Source organism: Anas platyrhynchos, chromosome 21 (genome assembly GCF_047663525.1).
Source record: "Anas platyrhynchos isolate ZD024472 breed Pekin duck chromosome 21, IASCAAS_PekinDuck_T2T, whole genome shotgun sequence".
Lineage (NCBI taxonomy): Eukaryota > Metazoa > Chordata > Aves > Anseriformes > Anatidae > Anas > Anas platyrhynchos.
In genome coordinates this window covers 13,376,960-13,392,916 of record NC_092607.1, presented here as the reverse complement: position 1 = coordinate 13,392,916, position 15,957 = coordinate 13,376,960, and the positions used below count along the sequence as shown (strand labels likewise).

Here is a 15,957-nt window from a genome sequence, read left to right as displayed (position 1 = left end):
GCTGAGAATAATACTCCTGGAACACAGCTTCACTCTGTGTGCTACCTCACTGTGATTTCCAGGTAAACCTGGAGATAACCAGGTGCATCGAGAGGATTGAACCGAGGCCAGGGGTGAGAAGGGATGCAGAAAAAAGCTGTGGCCCAGCCCTGGCACCACGGTGCTGCGTGGAGCTGGCGCGTGGGTGCCTGTTCCACTTGATCCTGCAGTACATCCTCGGCTGCTGGCTCTGATAAACATGAAGTGATCTGAGATAATGTAGTCCTAATGAAAGACGGGTGCACAGAATTACTGTAAAAGGTCTTAAGAGGCTGTTTTGTTGCCAAAAGGAAAAAAAAAATCCAATATCCACAGCACAAAGCAACATCTGATCAAAATGAAACTGTGAGGGCGACCTTGCTCATGCAAAGGACTTGCATGGAGCTGTAGATGAATGAATGACCAGCTAGGGGAAAAATATTATTTGCCTCGGAAAACTTAACATTTGAATAAGGAAAAAAGGCTGCTGCTTATCTGTAGCAGATCACTGTGCCCTATTGAAAACACTGCTATGAATTTTTCTCTCCCCTTCTTTGAAGCTGCTCTTTTCAGATAGAGTGGGAGTGAAAGAAATGTTGTCTCATACTTAATCTTTAATCGCAATTTCAGTTTAAATAAGTAGTAGCCCTTAGCAGAGGAAGAGAAAAATGCAGTTGTTTGGAACGAATATTTGGTCTTTGAATACAGAGACTGTAGTATACTGTTTGCGTCTTGTGCAAAGGATTCGCATGACTTCTAAATTGTTGATAAAACAAGTTGATAAAACTTGTTGATTAAACTTTAAATGTTTTTTAACTCACAATAAAAAATTATGGGATTATCTTAGAGATAGGAGCATGAGAAGTAAAGCAAATTCAGTGGGATTTTTGCATAGAGATGCAGGACATGACTGTCGAGTACTGGTGAAGGCATTAGTTTCACCAGAGTGCATAGGCTCATTTCTGACTATAAAAATGGAAAATCTATTGAAGTTAATAAGAGTACTCTAATTTTAAACAGAAGCGTGCTTAACTACCTTCCAGAGGCATTAAACATCTGTCCCAGTGTTGGCTGAGCTTTGGTAACAATGAAGTTACCCTACTTGATGCATTTTGCCCTCTTAGTGTGAAATCACAAATGGTTTTCAAGAGAATTTTGTGAGTTCCTTTGAATGCAAAATCCAGCTTGTAGATGTGTGGATGAAAGGCTCTGTATAAATGTCAGCCTTTATTATTGTTACGAATTTCCGGCTTCTGTTACTGAGACATTTTATATGGATCTTTTTGTGTCTCCCTGTCTGTGAGTTTGGACTAAATGCCTGCCACAAATCTCCCTGGCTTCCCGTGGAGGGGATTGCTCTAACTTGGTGCTCTCCTAACCTTTCCTTCTGTTCAGGGAATAAACCTCCCTTAAAAAAATGACCTCATAAAAATGGAGTAAACTCTGAGCTCTTTGTTTTTCTCAGGTCTAACCTCCAGGAAGACCATAAATTCATTTATTCTATAAAACACAGAGAAGTAAATCTTCAGCATAATGTGTGGGGAATTAGCCACTTAACTCCCATTAACATTAATGGGAACTGAATATTTATTTACCCCACAGCACATAAATCTTTGCCTTGTAACTTCTACAGTTTCTAACTAAAATGTTTCCATTGTTCTAAGGATCATGGCTATCCTGAAGGAGTGTTTACTAGGTTGTCAGCCTACGGGAGATATATTGGATGTTTCAGCCCTTTCCCTTCAAGTAAGCTGTAAAATGCGTTGGGGTTCTGTAATGTGAACTTTCTGAAACCTCTGTGTGATAAGCTCAGACGATTCAAACCTCCTCTGCTTGGTGCTGGTCCTATCATTCCTGCTGGGAGCTCGAATTGTTTGACATGAATAAACGTTTGTGAGTGATGGACTTCTGGTCAGTGCCTGGGGTCACGCATGGAGGGGCTGAGGCTGTCAGTGCTCTACTGAGTCTCCACCTCTTCCCGAATCTGTATTTCTCCTTTTTCCTCCAAATCTGTGTTTGTGGATTGTCAGAGAATTACACCCTCAGCTCTTTCTTCTCCACTTGAAGTGAAGATCAGGCAAATCAATCAAAGCTGATGTAGCCCTACTTTGAGGAGATTTTTCTCTTCCCCTGAGGGAGGTGAAGGGGCCGGAGCTCAGCAAGAGCTGTTGAGGCTTCGCGGTTGATCTGTGTATCTACCTGGAAGACACTGAAAAGCTCTCAGGATGGATGAGCTGATGGATGCTAGCAGAGATGAAAATGAAAGCTGCCAGTCGCTGAATGACATCCAGGCTCTGCTGTATGTGATGGCAAAGCACCCTGTGGCTGCAGTACCCCAGGTCTAATGGGCATGCTGAAGTCATGAGTTTATACTGCATGAAACTGCTTTCCCCTAAAGCACTCTGTAGAAAGCTATTGCTCTTTTGTGTATGCATTTGAACCACTCCAAGGTAGTTAATAAATCCTCCAAATTTCTGGTTAAAAATAAATAAGTAACTATGGAAGCAGAATGGCTTCATCTTGCCTTCTATCGATTTATGAAGTATTGTAGTATAAAGCCTTCCTCTGCGCCTGAGTGTATTGGGCAAGAATCTTATTGGGCTTAAACTGCAGCTTGAGTGTTTTAGGCCAGACAATAGCAAAGGCTTCCCAGGGGTGAGGGGTGTGAAGCACAGCTGCAGGCGGCTGTCCCTAGAGGCAGGGCAGACAAATGGCGAGGAAGGACCTCTGTGGTGTAATCCGGACTGGATGGTTGAAGAGGAGGAGATGGGAGGCTGCCCTGCCAGCTCTGTCACTCTAACGGAGCCAAGAGGAGATACCTCGATTTTCATGGTTGTTGGATCAAGTCTGTTCAGTTCTGTAAGGTTTTTCAATGAACTAATAAAACTTTATCCAATATCCTGTCCTTCAAATGGCAAAGGCTCTGTGTGGGGCAGGAATTACTGAGGAATATGGTGTTAAGAGAGCAGAAACCTTGGGCTGTGACTGACCCATGGCTGAACTCCTGTTGAGAGTCCCGGCAAACTGTAAAATAATTGCAAAGAAGAAAACGTGTGGAAACCCAATCCCCAGGTCCAAGTTTCCTGTGCGAACAGTTCACCTCACCTTCTGATCTGACTGGCCCCCGTTCCGCCTGGCTGTGACCTTGGGGGCTCGCACCTCGTGTCGTGTCATGGACAACCTGCCTTCCTTTCCCCTTCCCAGCATTTCCGTGGGAGCTGGGCCCGTGTGAGCACACCACACACCGGCGGTGTGGGACCTCACCTTTTTAGGCGGTTTTACAGACAGCCCGTAACTGAGCTAAGCATCCGAGCCGTGCGTAATGCCTGCTTTAATAGCGTATTGAACCTATGGCTTTTATCATCCCGAGCAGCTCGCTAACTGCACCTGTCAGGTTCCTCCCGAGACTGAAATGAGAGCGGTCTCTGCGTCTGTTTTCACAGCTCCAGAGCAGAGACAGGGATTTGTCAGGAAACCATTAGGCAATACTACCCCATTTGTTGTGGATCCATTTTCTTTCCTGAAACCAAAGTATTTGTTTTCAAGGTTCAGGGAACAGGATTCTGGTGTGAGTGATGCCAATATAAATGCACAGGACCCCTCCAAGCAATCAGTAGAAAGCCTTCTGATTTACACACTTTGCTGCACGCTGATTTACACGTGTGAGAACCGCATCTATCTCTGGAGTTTTCGAGCCACAGAGACTGGATGCATGGTTAGAGACCTATCAAATATTAAAACATCAAATTGTTGCTGCTGTTATTGGTACCAAAGGTATTAAAAACACTTGAATTATAAACAAAGGGCAAACAATCATGTGCAGCATGCTAACGGCGTGGTAAGCATGGACCCAGGAGACAGCTTTGATTTCAGGTTTAGCTACCTTGAAACCAATTTCTTTACATGGATTTTTTTTTTTATTTTTTGTCATTGTTTTCACAAATGTGGCACTGTTAATCAAAATCTTAAAAAATACCATAGCAGTTTTATCTGTGAACACATACAACCAATATACATGTATACCTAAATGATCCATTAGCAAACTCTGTCCCCTGTATCAGTTACTGAAATATACAAATCTTAAGGACAGAAACAGAAGCTGCTTAAAAATGTTCAAAATCTTTCTTCAAGAAACAATGTTAGGAAATGACCAAAGTGAAGACTAGAGGAAAAAAAAATACAAACAAACAAACAAACAAACAGGTAATTGCAATTACCCAACCTTAACTCAAACACTTCCTGCAGGGGAAAAAACCAAAACCAAAACCAAAACAACAACAGAAAAAAACACGCTTGCTCATGTGAGGGAAGGACACTCCATCTGGACTGAGCCACCAGAGCATCCCTCTGGAGCAGCCTGGTTTGCCCAGACATGTGGCTGCAGCCTGACCTGGCTTATACAAGCTAACAAAGTCCTAGGTGCTGGTGGCATGGCCATAGCAGCAACGCGGTGATGTAGGAGCATGGAGCATGGTTATGCTGTTGGGCAATATCACTGAACTAGTCATACCGACACACAGCCAAGCACTAGACAAACAAACAGAGGTATCAGATATAACCATATTTCCCACTTTTTTTTTTTTTTTTTTTTTTTTTTTCTTCTGAAGTGCTGGAGGGGTTTCCAGCAATAGATAAAATCATTTTTTTACAAAACTGAGATGCAACATTTGTTCCGGAGCTTGTTAGGTCCTGAAATCTGTAGGTGGGGTTGGGAGAATGACATTCTGAGCTCTTCGCCAGCAGCGAAGCTATTAGAGCCTTTATAAATGTCATCCAGTTCAGTGCTGCTGCTTGTGCCATATTCCCAACAGCAAATGCAAGCATCATCAGGATCCAACAGGCTCCCAAGAATAAGACCAGCAATTCAACTAAAAATAAATATAATTAAACCATAAAAAGAAAAATGTCTGTGAGATAATCATCCTTGCAGTGAGTTGGAATGTACTGGAGAAATGTTTTTGTAGCTAGTTATGAATAAGATATGTTTTACATGGAGAGAATGTTGCCAAAATATCACAACATAGATTTATTAAATTAAAAATGAAAACGTAAATAGATAAAGGAAACATAGAAATCACTTTTTTCACATTGTAGGACAAGTTGCTTCTAAATTTCACCTCCTTCTGCTGGAACCAACCATTATTGTCTGGCCTAAGGTTGTGTCTTGCAACCTGTCAGACTGGGAGAGTAGACAGCAAACATCAGATGAGTGATGCAAGGGATTTACCCACTTTGAATTTGTTAATCCTCCATTCTTACAATGTTTTAATGCTTCATGACCTTTATGGCAACCTATCCCCTCCTTAAATTTCCGTTGCTGGTATGCTCATGAATTTGCTCATCTTGACCACATGATATTTTGACTATATTGTTTAAATCATATTATATCATTTCTGGTACACGTCTGGCTAAGTGAGACTTTTTGTACAGGACAGCAATGAGGATCACATAAAGAACATTATAACACCTCCTCCAATTTCTGAAATAACTGATCTGGGAGAATCATTAGTAAAGGCTTTACAACATTTCTGAAAACTGAAAAAGTTTTCACAAATATATCAGCTAAAATTGTCTCAACACTGATAAATAACTAACTTCATGTAACACCCAAAACTAACTTCAGAAGGAAAGGAGTCAATGTGCTCAAAGTCTGAAGGACGGTCCCTCTGCCACCAACCTCTAATCCTGTTAAAGATTTCTTCCTCATATTGCTAGTGGATGATGTCTGAACGTACTCCCACTGTTATGTACCCAACGACTCCTTGTGAAGGGCAGATTGGTATCTGTGCCTGCATCCCTCCAGCAAGAATGAAGAGACTCTTGACGTTCAGCAAAGTGAATGGTCTCGCTGAGCACCTCTTGTGAATTAACAAACATCTCACAGGTCTGGGCTCATTAGCAAAAACTGTAATTATCTCATTGGTGTTATTGGTGTATTTCTTATACCATCTCCTCGAAGGCTCCCAGTGTTCATCTGAACTTGTTGGTGTCCAGTATATTGAATTCTTTGCTTGCTAAGGGTGCAAGTAGGCAGGAATGCTAACATATTAGGCAAAGAGTTATTTGCACAAAACAACAAAAGAAAAGCCCAACTATTGTAAGGTTTGGTGGGCAACTGAATGGGAATCCGACAGGGAATTCATTAGAAATCGTGTCACATATGCCCATTGCAAAGCCACTACTGGCAATTGGCTTTGTTGGAAGGAAAAGGCTGAGCCCAAATGTTGCTGGAAAACTCCCTAAGGCCATTTCATTTATAAAAAGCCCAGGATTTTGAGAGCATATAATTATCCTTCATCCCTGCCATCTTATCCTGCATTAAGTTTAATTGCTCACAAAACTTGGCAACATTCTCATACCCATTTAAAGAAATTAAGTGGTTCTGTCATTTTTAGTGCTTTTGATATGAAAATGTTTCAACTCAGACTACTTGTGACTAATTCACCCTGTGACAAGAACCTCTGCCTCCTCCCCTTCCCCCAAAATATACATTCTTCTTGAGAGAACTGAGCTCAGAGGGAACAGATGAGCTAAAAATAGTTGATTTTGGCCAAGATGGTCAAAAGTTACCAGTGGTTTCCAGCGCCTCTATTTTTAGAGGTGAAAGCTGACCACTTTCTGAAAGCCACATTCCCTCAGTTTTTCAGAGCTGGGCACCCCAAATCTTGTTTATTCATTTCCAAGGAAATAGGTCCAGAGCGATGGTCACCCAAGGGCTGTGGTGGGATTGTCACCCTGGTCCTTGACCCTTTGCCAAGCTTGGCCATCCCAGCTCAGGAGAAGCTGCCCAGAAGCTGCTTCCCGGTGGGTCCCTGATCCACTGGTGCTGTTCCATCATGAGGGCACCAGCTGCACTTTGTGTTTCCTCTTTCCACCCTTTAACATTTTTGAGCCTGGTAGAGTCAAACCTGCTACCTAGAGATGAAAAAGTGCTAAAATACGAACCAAGAATAGTCCAAATGCTCTGAGTCATCCATGCCCAGTCTTTGTTGCAGGTAACTGTGTTAGTTCATTAAAGCTGCCCTCCCTGAGAGATTGATTCAATATTTACCTGCCCAGTATATGAAGTCTTCTTTTTAGAGACAAGAAGTCATTTAAATACATTTCAGTAGGTAAAAGATGAACATTTGCTCCTTTCTATAGATAAGGCACACAGAATGGCAAAGCGGTTAGAGATGGGGTGGAAATTTTGAGTTCACCAAGTGAATGCCTGCTCACATTTGCTTTTCTTCTACAGGCTTACTTTTCAACTGTGAAATGCAGTTAATCCATCATGAAGTCTTGACATGTGCTTGGTAGTTATATGTTTTGCTGTTCTTCAAATAAAAACAAAAGAATTGGGGTTTTGGAGTGGATGGTGTGTGACGGAAATTCCTCATGATAAAGTAAAAATACACCGTTGGCACTTGTAACAATTAAAAACCATAATTAGGCTTGTAAAAGCAGTTTTTTTCCTAAGATACTGCGTACCTACAGTTCCTGCTGTCTTCAGTGTTATGTTCTGGACTTAACTGGACCCAACACAGCACTATATTAAGTAAATGCTGGGTTTTATACCCAGCATGAAAGAATATCATCTGTGAAGCAAAGGTCAATGAAATCAGATTTTCTGCTGTGTTTACTGGTGATAAATATCTTGAGAGAAAATGTGAGCATCTACAAACACGAGGTTATAGTGCTAATATGGCCCCTTATCACCATATAAATGATCTACATCCTGACACAGGAAGTGAGCGTCAGTCCCAGCTGAATTATGAAGCAGTGACTCCCCAACATAAATAAAAGCAGAAGGACAGGCCTTGTCGAGCGCTCTGAGCACACGAGCTGGAAATAGGAGCCAGGAACTTATCTCAGCTTTGGAAAGTGATCTGCTTTGGAGTCCGGTCCAAAGCTCAGTTAATTAAGTGGGAGTCTTTCCAACAACTTCAGAGGACTTTATCACCCTTTATTAGGGCTACCATATGCCCACCTTTTTCTTACATTTGTCTTCTTTCTCTGTCCCTAAGCCCTTTTCCACTAGATTTTTGGTAACTGCAGCCCACATCCAGGTTTCCTCAGACCCTGAAATGTGTGTGTAGGAGTGGATTCGGTTTGCTTCAGTGGGCAGACACAGGATGTTAGCGGACACAAGTGGCTGGGAGGTGGGAGGTGATGGAGGGCTGGGGCAGGATGAGAAGTGTTGTGGGTGGGCAGAGGGACCTGTGCTGGGAAGGCTGGTGAGGGGGAGAAAGTGGGATTTGGGGATGAAGAAATGGGGGAAAAAAGTGGAAGAGGAGGATAGATGGGAAAACCAGATTGGGATAAGAGGCCCTGGGGAGTGAAAAAGGAGGGGATATAGTGTGGGGGTCCTAGGGTAACTGCTTTGGCATGTAATCCTTCATCAGGGCTCTGAGAGGGGATTCCTATGGACTCGCCCAGGCTGCCACTGCCACTCCTCTGCCTCTGTCCACTGTCACCACCTCCCTGGGCAGAGGGAGAGGACAGCTCTGCTTTTTGTGGCCTTGGAAATGTCCCCAGCATCCCTGCTTCAGCACCCCACCTGCACAGCAGGGCAAGCACCACGCTCACCCTCACACAAGGGGAGCCAAGAGGGGAAGGTGGCCCATAGCCACCTCTCCTTGGAGTTTGCCACCGTATGTGTCCCTCTTCTCTGCACCGCAAGGTGTCCAATGACTTCATCCCTCCTCAGGGATTTTCACAGTGTCATGGTTGAAGCTGAACTCCAAATGCACACATGTCTGGAGCTGGGGTTATTCTTTCCTTTGACAAATTGTTCAGACCTCACACCTCTACAGCTAAACAAATGTAATCCAAGCATCAGATCATAAAATCTTGGAAAAAATTTATTTGAACTGCTGGCATGGCTTCTAGTAGCACACTGGGGGCAGCTCTCCTTTCACATGTCTCCAGAGGCATGTAAAACATTTCGCTCCTAGTAACTGAGCTATAAATGTAGGTCTCGAGCAGTGCATGCTCTGTGTTACAATGTGAGAAACCTGAGGGCTTTTGCTTTTTGTGCAGGGGATTATCAAAGCACCTTTAAAGGGAGCCAGATTTCCTGTCTCACCTTTCCTCACCCATTGCTCTGACATCCACTCTTCAAGAAACCAAAAGGTGTCAAACTTTCTTCAACACGTACAAATGAGCCACACTGCCTGGGCAAACCGAGAGGAAAGATTTGGGTCTTGTGGGTGCTTTTTGCTGGCTGCTTCGCAGGCAGGTAGCAGCGGCCGTGCTCTTTCTGGCAAGGCAGCTCTCTGCTCGTGTTACAGTTACAGCAACAAGGAGACGAAGACACGCAGATAACCATGGGCAGACAGGCTCACTTCCGTAGTCCACTTATGCTCCACTGCTCTGAAACCCCGTGTGCTGGAGCAAGCATGCCCCTTCACGTTTTAGCGTAAAGAATGTGATTTTGCAACTCCCTATTCTGCTTTTCCCCATGGTTACCTGTGGCACACACTTGGACACGAAGGAGTAAGAGCAGAGGACGGTCAGGAAGGACAACACGCAGGTCCAGTATTCATTGCTCACCCATGTCTCCCAATTACCCGAACAAACTGTTATTAATTAACTCTGGGGAATGGATTGTTATTAAACACAAACTTCTAGCTCATCTTTGCAAATGACCTTGGGAGTTTCAGATGTGCCAGGACTGATGGATGGGGAGAGCTGGTGCCAGGCCGTGGGAGAAGCTGGAGGATACAACAGTGGGTCAGCAACGCTTCACCCCTGTCATTCCGCAGGGGCCAGTGCCAGGGATAAATGAAACACCAAGTTATGTGTAGTGTAATCTGCAGGTGTCAACACCTGCTTTGTTCTTTAAATAAAAAAGAAATAAAAAGTACTAGTTTTCAGAAAAAAATATTTCTTATTCTGAGTGAACATCTGAGGGGCCAGGTTATTGCATCCATCTCTCATGGGGTAGAAACCAGTCATTTTTTCACTACTTCAGCCATTAACTAAGGTATCAGGTGAAAGATTTTGCATGATTTCAGAAAAAAAAGGACTTGAAAATAACTTTTCACAATGCAGTTGAAGACCCTAAACATCAGGTACTCTCCTGGATGATCAAGGCAAGGGAAACAGAAAGGAGTATGCTCCCTCTCTGCCTCCTTGCTCAGCCACTTTCTGCCTTGTCTTGAGTTCAATTTGGTAAAGCCAATACATTTCCACAAAACATTTTGCTTCAAATTACCTGCCATTTTTTGAACAACAGAAAACCTCAAGACATTGAAAGCTTCCCTATGACTTGGCTAGAAGTCCCATGGGTTTGATGGCGCTTATGACATAAGGCAGGATCAAACTCGGTAGTGGAAAGATAAAGAATCAATTTATGCATGCTAGCAGAGCAAAATTTCAAGCTTTCAATGCAAAAAGGCACCTGAAGAACTAGAGGCTGACATTCAAAGCACTGGAAAATATGACTCTGAGAGAGGGCACTGAGCTTGAAAGAGCAAAGAGAGGTCACACGGCATTTTTTGTGGGAAGACAGTGACTGCACCTGCCAGCCATCTCATCCTAACAAACGCTGCTGAGGCGGGCGGATGGAGCTCAGGATGTGCCAGTTCTTTTCTGTGTGGTGGCTTTCTGCCCACTGCAATTACAGAATGAGGAAAACAGCAGTTTTGTGAATAAAGCTGGCAGCTATCCAACACCGCCTGAAGAAATAACCGTACCTTGGAGAATCCTTTCTTTTTGTTTCTGGGTTGGGCCAAGCTCTTTAAAGAAGTTTAGCATTCATGCAGACATCTTCATTTCAAGATGCTCATTACTGATAAAATCTATCCTGAGCCCTGTGCAGTCGCCAGCCTGTGCTGGTCTGAAATGCCTAAGATGCTGGTGTGGGCGGTTCACCTGCTCTAGACACTTGTTAATCTGGAGTGGTTGAAGGTCAAGTCAGCTCTGAAGCTTTGGTTTTAAATATTCTTCTAGGATTTAACAGTAACCATTATAACTCTGGACAAATTTATTATCCTATATGGTTGCTGAACTTAGCTAAATTCTTGACCACAAAGGCTTCCTCTGGTGCTAAATTCTGACTTTTACTCAGGCTTCGTGCAGAAAAACCGTCCTTGGATCAGTTTTGACCACACTGCATTTACTGTGGCTGGATGCACAACGACTTTGTTTTCTTAGTATGAGACGTCAAGGATAGAGCTCCACAGCTCTGTGGATCATGTTGGTTTAAAAGCAATGTGTGTGAGTCGTTATCCCTCCCTGCCTGTATCTCGGTCATTACCATGCATTTTGCGGCATCCCCAAGTCTTCCCCTGGTTGTAGAGCTTTGCTAAAGTCTCTTTATAGCATCCTTAGGGCTGCAGACTAACCGCATACACTTTGAGCTCCTCTCCATCATGTACTTTAGCACGTTCTTCTGCAGAGGCCATTGGCCACATCCCAGACATCTCCTGACAGTGGAGAAGCAAAGCGAAACACCCTGAGTAGCAATCCCCAGCATGCTGGGGCTGGAGGGAGAGGAACAGCCCTGCAGTTATTGCTGCATGTTAGCCTCCTGACAAGAACAAAGCCTTCTCCAATGGGTTTGTGAACAAAACAGATGTAGGAACATTGATACCATGTGTTTTTTTAAAGCAGATCTTTGTTTGATATGGTGAGAAACTGTATTACCAAAGCTTTACAAATAGAAAAGACACAAATTCAGCCTTCCAGAATAAGAGTTTTGGCTCATATTGAGCAAAAGCTGACATCTATTTGCTAAGAGATTCTTCAGGTTTCACCTATCGAAAACTAACAGAAAAAAGCATTCAACGAGAGTAGAGGAATCATTAAGAAGAAGAGATGAAACAAGAAGGAACAAGAAACAATACAGAATGTTAGAAAGAGATCACTGGAAACAAAAGTGGCATAAAGGTTAAAGTAAGACTTCAGACAATAAAACCTGTTGTGGTTTTTTTTTTTTTTTTTTTTTTGCAAATCCTTTTATGAAATTATGGCAGAATGACTAATGTGAAGAAGAACATAATGCAAAGAAAACAAATATTGTAGAGAAAAAGGGTGAGTCGAGGTTAAGGCAATGAAAATAGCTTTCTGAGATACAGAGCTTTGCTTGAAAGAGCTCACACTCTTCATGTCAGTAGTTCCCTCTGAACAAAGGTATTATATTTTAAAGTCAATAGATATGTTTATCCAAGTCACTCCTAGCACACTTCATAAGAAAGACTTTGGAGTTTTTAATTTTTGGTTCCAGACAAAGTCATTTTTCTTTGTCTTTTTTTTTTTTTTTCCCCTTTAGAAAAATGTAATACATTTTTCACATTAAGAAAACAAGAGATTGAAAGATTACTTTTGGCACTTCCCCTCCATGACCCCATTTGTTGCTTATGTGAGGAAAAAAACACAGAAGATGGTTCTTGCTGAGACTGCAGCCCCTACACTTACCAGATGAGAGTTCAGAGAAGAATGGAGGCTTGTTAGGCTGCTAAACCCACCCCCACCCAACTTCACTGCATTTGAAGACACCTGTGAGATCATTGATCCTTTAAGCACCACCAGGTGCCACCACCTGAAGTTCCTACTGTTTACTGCTGAATTTTGTCCTCCCAAGTACAGAGCTCTTGCCCAGGCATCCCTGCCAGCACACCTCTGCATACACAGCCAGCCCCATGCCTCTGGCAGTGAGTGCTTGGTGGGAGCCACATGTCTTATTCCGGGGAAGTTCGTGCCTTGTCTCTTCACAGAGCGATGGCAATACATTTTCTCACCATTTGCCCTGGCACAGATAGCAGCCAAATGCAGCCACCCCAGAGGGAAGCAGCAGTACCACCCTGAAGGCAGAGCACCTCTTCCCCAGCACTCCTGGATGCATCCTTCAGGCATTTTTTATCTGCATTAGGAGAAGATTACCTTTTGTCTTGCTCAGAATGACTTAGCCAAGTAGATCTTCCCAAAACAGCACTTCTCGTATCACAAGACCTTTTCTTCCTTTTGAATCTCTCCCCCACTGTAATTCATAAAGCAAATTGCACAACCCTGATTACAGAATTCCTGGTGTGGCCAGACGAGGGGAGCAGTCATCTCCTCTGCTTTGTAACCAGTTCCCCATCCATATATTCCCCAGCCCTATTTGACTTTAATGCAGCTACTGTTGCCAGCAGGTCTGTTTTCTCTTTAGTTTCCTGATGAACATTTCCATACAGAGCACATTTTGCATTTTTATTGGTCCTCCCCAGACGTGTAGCCTTTCATCTTTTGACATTGAAACCATATGCCGATCCCAGCAGAGCATGCAGGCTTCAGCACCTCCCCATGCTGCGCTCCCTCCATACACCCCTGCCTGTTTTCCAGGTTGAATCTCTCACCGTCCCACTCTGCATGAGCACCAGTATCCCTTCCCCTGCATCTGGACCAGGTTCTGCCCTGCACACTGCGCAGCTGCCCTAAAACATGCTCTTCAAACACTTCTGCCATAAAACTCTTGTTTCCTTTCAAAAATACCTATCAGTTAAGGGGTGACTGCTCCTGCCTGCTGCCTGATAACCCAGTATGTGTGTGACCCCACTGGCACCTGCAGTGGGGATTGTGAACCCTGAGGCACTCCATTACTTGGATTCCAAACCTCACTATATAAGTAGAAATTTCATTAAATTGTGGGGTCAACCACCCTCCTCCACCAGCTGGTCCTCCTGCTCACCTGATATCTGCACAAGGAGCAATGTGCAGTTGCATTCCTCCTGCCCTCAGCACGTGGGTGTCCTTGTGGAAGGGGCATCACAGAGGGCTGGAGAGGCACCGGAGCCAGGAGACTTTTCCACAGTGTGAAAGGACTCATCCAGGCTTTCTCACTGGCACCAGGAAAGCTCTGATCCATTTTGGCAGGGATTGCCATTCAAAATGAAGTGAGAAGCGCCCGCGAGGGCTGCGGGAGGAGCTGAGCCCTGGCACGGCACCTCGGGTGTACCTGAGCATGGCGGGGCCTGGACCTGCTTCAGGTCTCAGCGTCTGCTTCAGGGTCTGCTCCTCCGCTGTGGCGTGTGTAGCTGCAGCTGATGCTAATAGGAGGCACATGTGCATCTGGACAGAAGAGTTATGGAGTCTGAAATAACGCCTCTGCACATGGCTGCTCTTACTGCTTCAAGGCCGATTTCTTCCTCGCGCACAACAAAGCAAAAAATTCCCCACTGCTTGCTTTCGTCTTGACATCCTTCACAGGTCCTGGCGCAGTGGGCAGCCTCAGAGCAGACCCACAAAAAGGGTTTCTGCTTAGTTTGGATCATGAGCTAGTTGTCAGAAAATGATGCTCTGGTCCTGGGAGATGCAATAAAGCTATCCCGTAAGTTAGGCACTGGCCAGATGGAGGCAATTCTTAATGCAGATTTCATTCGGTGTGTGTCACGTTTGCTAATTTCCCATGAATGATTCCTGATTCTCAATCGACCTTGGCCTTGAGGTTTGTAAAGCTGTTCTGCATCAAAGTCTTTTGGAAATGTGGACCTTTGCCTGCAATAAAGTAGGAAAGAGACTCCCTAAAAAAGCAGTTCAGTGAGATTTTGCACAGGGTGTGGCACTCTTGTCCGTCAGTATATTTTCTGTGCTTCTACTGACTGAGGAGATGTTCCTGTAGGTACGGTGGCAGATTTTAAGAAAGATGGATTCAGCTCGTACCTCTGAAAGTCCTTGGGCTGATCTTGTAAATGCTTTGGGACTCAACTTTTCCCTTGTAAGTACAGACTTTATATTTCACGTCGTGTCTATTCAGACTGTGATTTTCAAAGAGACCCAGAGGAATGGCTGTACAAGTCCCACAGAACAGTAAGTCTGTTCTAGTTTCATTAAACGCCTCACTGAAGCGCTTTCCTGGGAGAGCAGATCATTCACCCTGCTTTCTTATACACGAACCTGGCCCTATTTTCACAAGCTGACAGACTACCTGATGGAGCCATTATTCTCTTTTCACATACAGTCTAAACTATTTCCTCTTGCTGGGCACTGAGCAGTTTTAAATCAAGATGTCTTAGTTCATGGAGGTTGGGAAACAGTCTTTTAAAATGCCTTATTTCTTCCTCACACCTATGTAAATCTATTTTATTGGACAATCGGAAAACATAACGCTTGGCTTGTGTGGATAACCCCCCATACGCTTCCAAATACAGCATGGGGTATTTTTTTGGAAAAAGCTCTCCACGAAAGCCTTGCTGTTGCCTGCACCCAGGCCGAGGCCAGCAGAGCGGCCTGCCCTCCAGCCTGAAAGCACCCAAATAGCGGCGCTCGGCCTGGAGCACCACACCAGGCCACGTTTCAGTGCTGACGCTCAGACTGCACTGAGAGGGTGTTGTGTCAATTTAAGCCTGCAAACACACATTAGGCCAGTGCTATAACCAGTGAGAAAACCTCTGAGGGGCTTTGAATAGTTCTCTGTTGCCTCCTCGGCCCTGTGAAAGGGGGTGCCTGAACAGAATGAATGCGTGCGGCCTCTCCCAGCTTGGCCCTGCCATCCCTCCCCAGGGCACGCTGGCACACAGAATTTGTCCTGTCTGGGTTTACAAAGCCTGGACAGATGTTGTATGGTGGGCAGCAAGCCTTAGTGTACAAGGAGATAAAGATAGCTTTGGAGGCAGCGTGGGCACAGTATGGACCAGGGTTTTTCCGGGAATGGGCCAGCCAGGGACACAGGAGGAGATACACAAAACCTGAGTGAATCTTCGGTGACAGGGGCACTGGTCTCTATACTTTGAGCAAGTTGTGCTGGCTTGCTCAAAGGCTCTGTCCCTTCTACTGCAGCATCTGGCTCTCTCCGGACCCTAGCACGGTACAGTGCAACCGTTATGCTCTGCAAAGCTACTTGTCAACTGCCCAGCGGCTATATAAACATGGCAGGAAAACACTGCTTGAATCTTTAAAATCCTCAACAGGCTCCTTTAAACCACTGCCTCATACCTCTGGTTGAGATCTAATGCTCTGCATTAAAAAAGAAACAGT

The 15,957-nt window shown here is 44.3% G+C and overlaps 1 long non-coding RNA gene across 2 annotated transcripts in view; it reads right to left on the bottom strand.

Annotated features, from left to right (window-relative positions):
* LOC139999189 (uncharacterized) overlaps nt 1-15,957 on the bottom strand; it is a 60,748-nt gene that overhangs the window by 24,338 nt on the left and 20,453 nt on the right. The window contains exon 1 of one of the 2 annotated variants that reach the window (XR_011804404.1): nt 12,886-13,679. The exons of the other annotated variant lie outside the window; for it this stretch is intronic. This is a non-coding gene — a long non-coding RNA (uncharacterized lncRNA). Of the gene's footprint in view, nt 1-12,885; nt 13,680-15,957 lie in introns of those variants that run through there. 2 annotated transcript variants of the gene reach the window in all.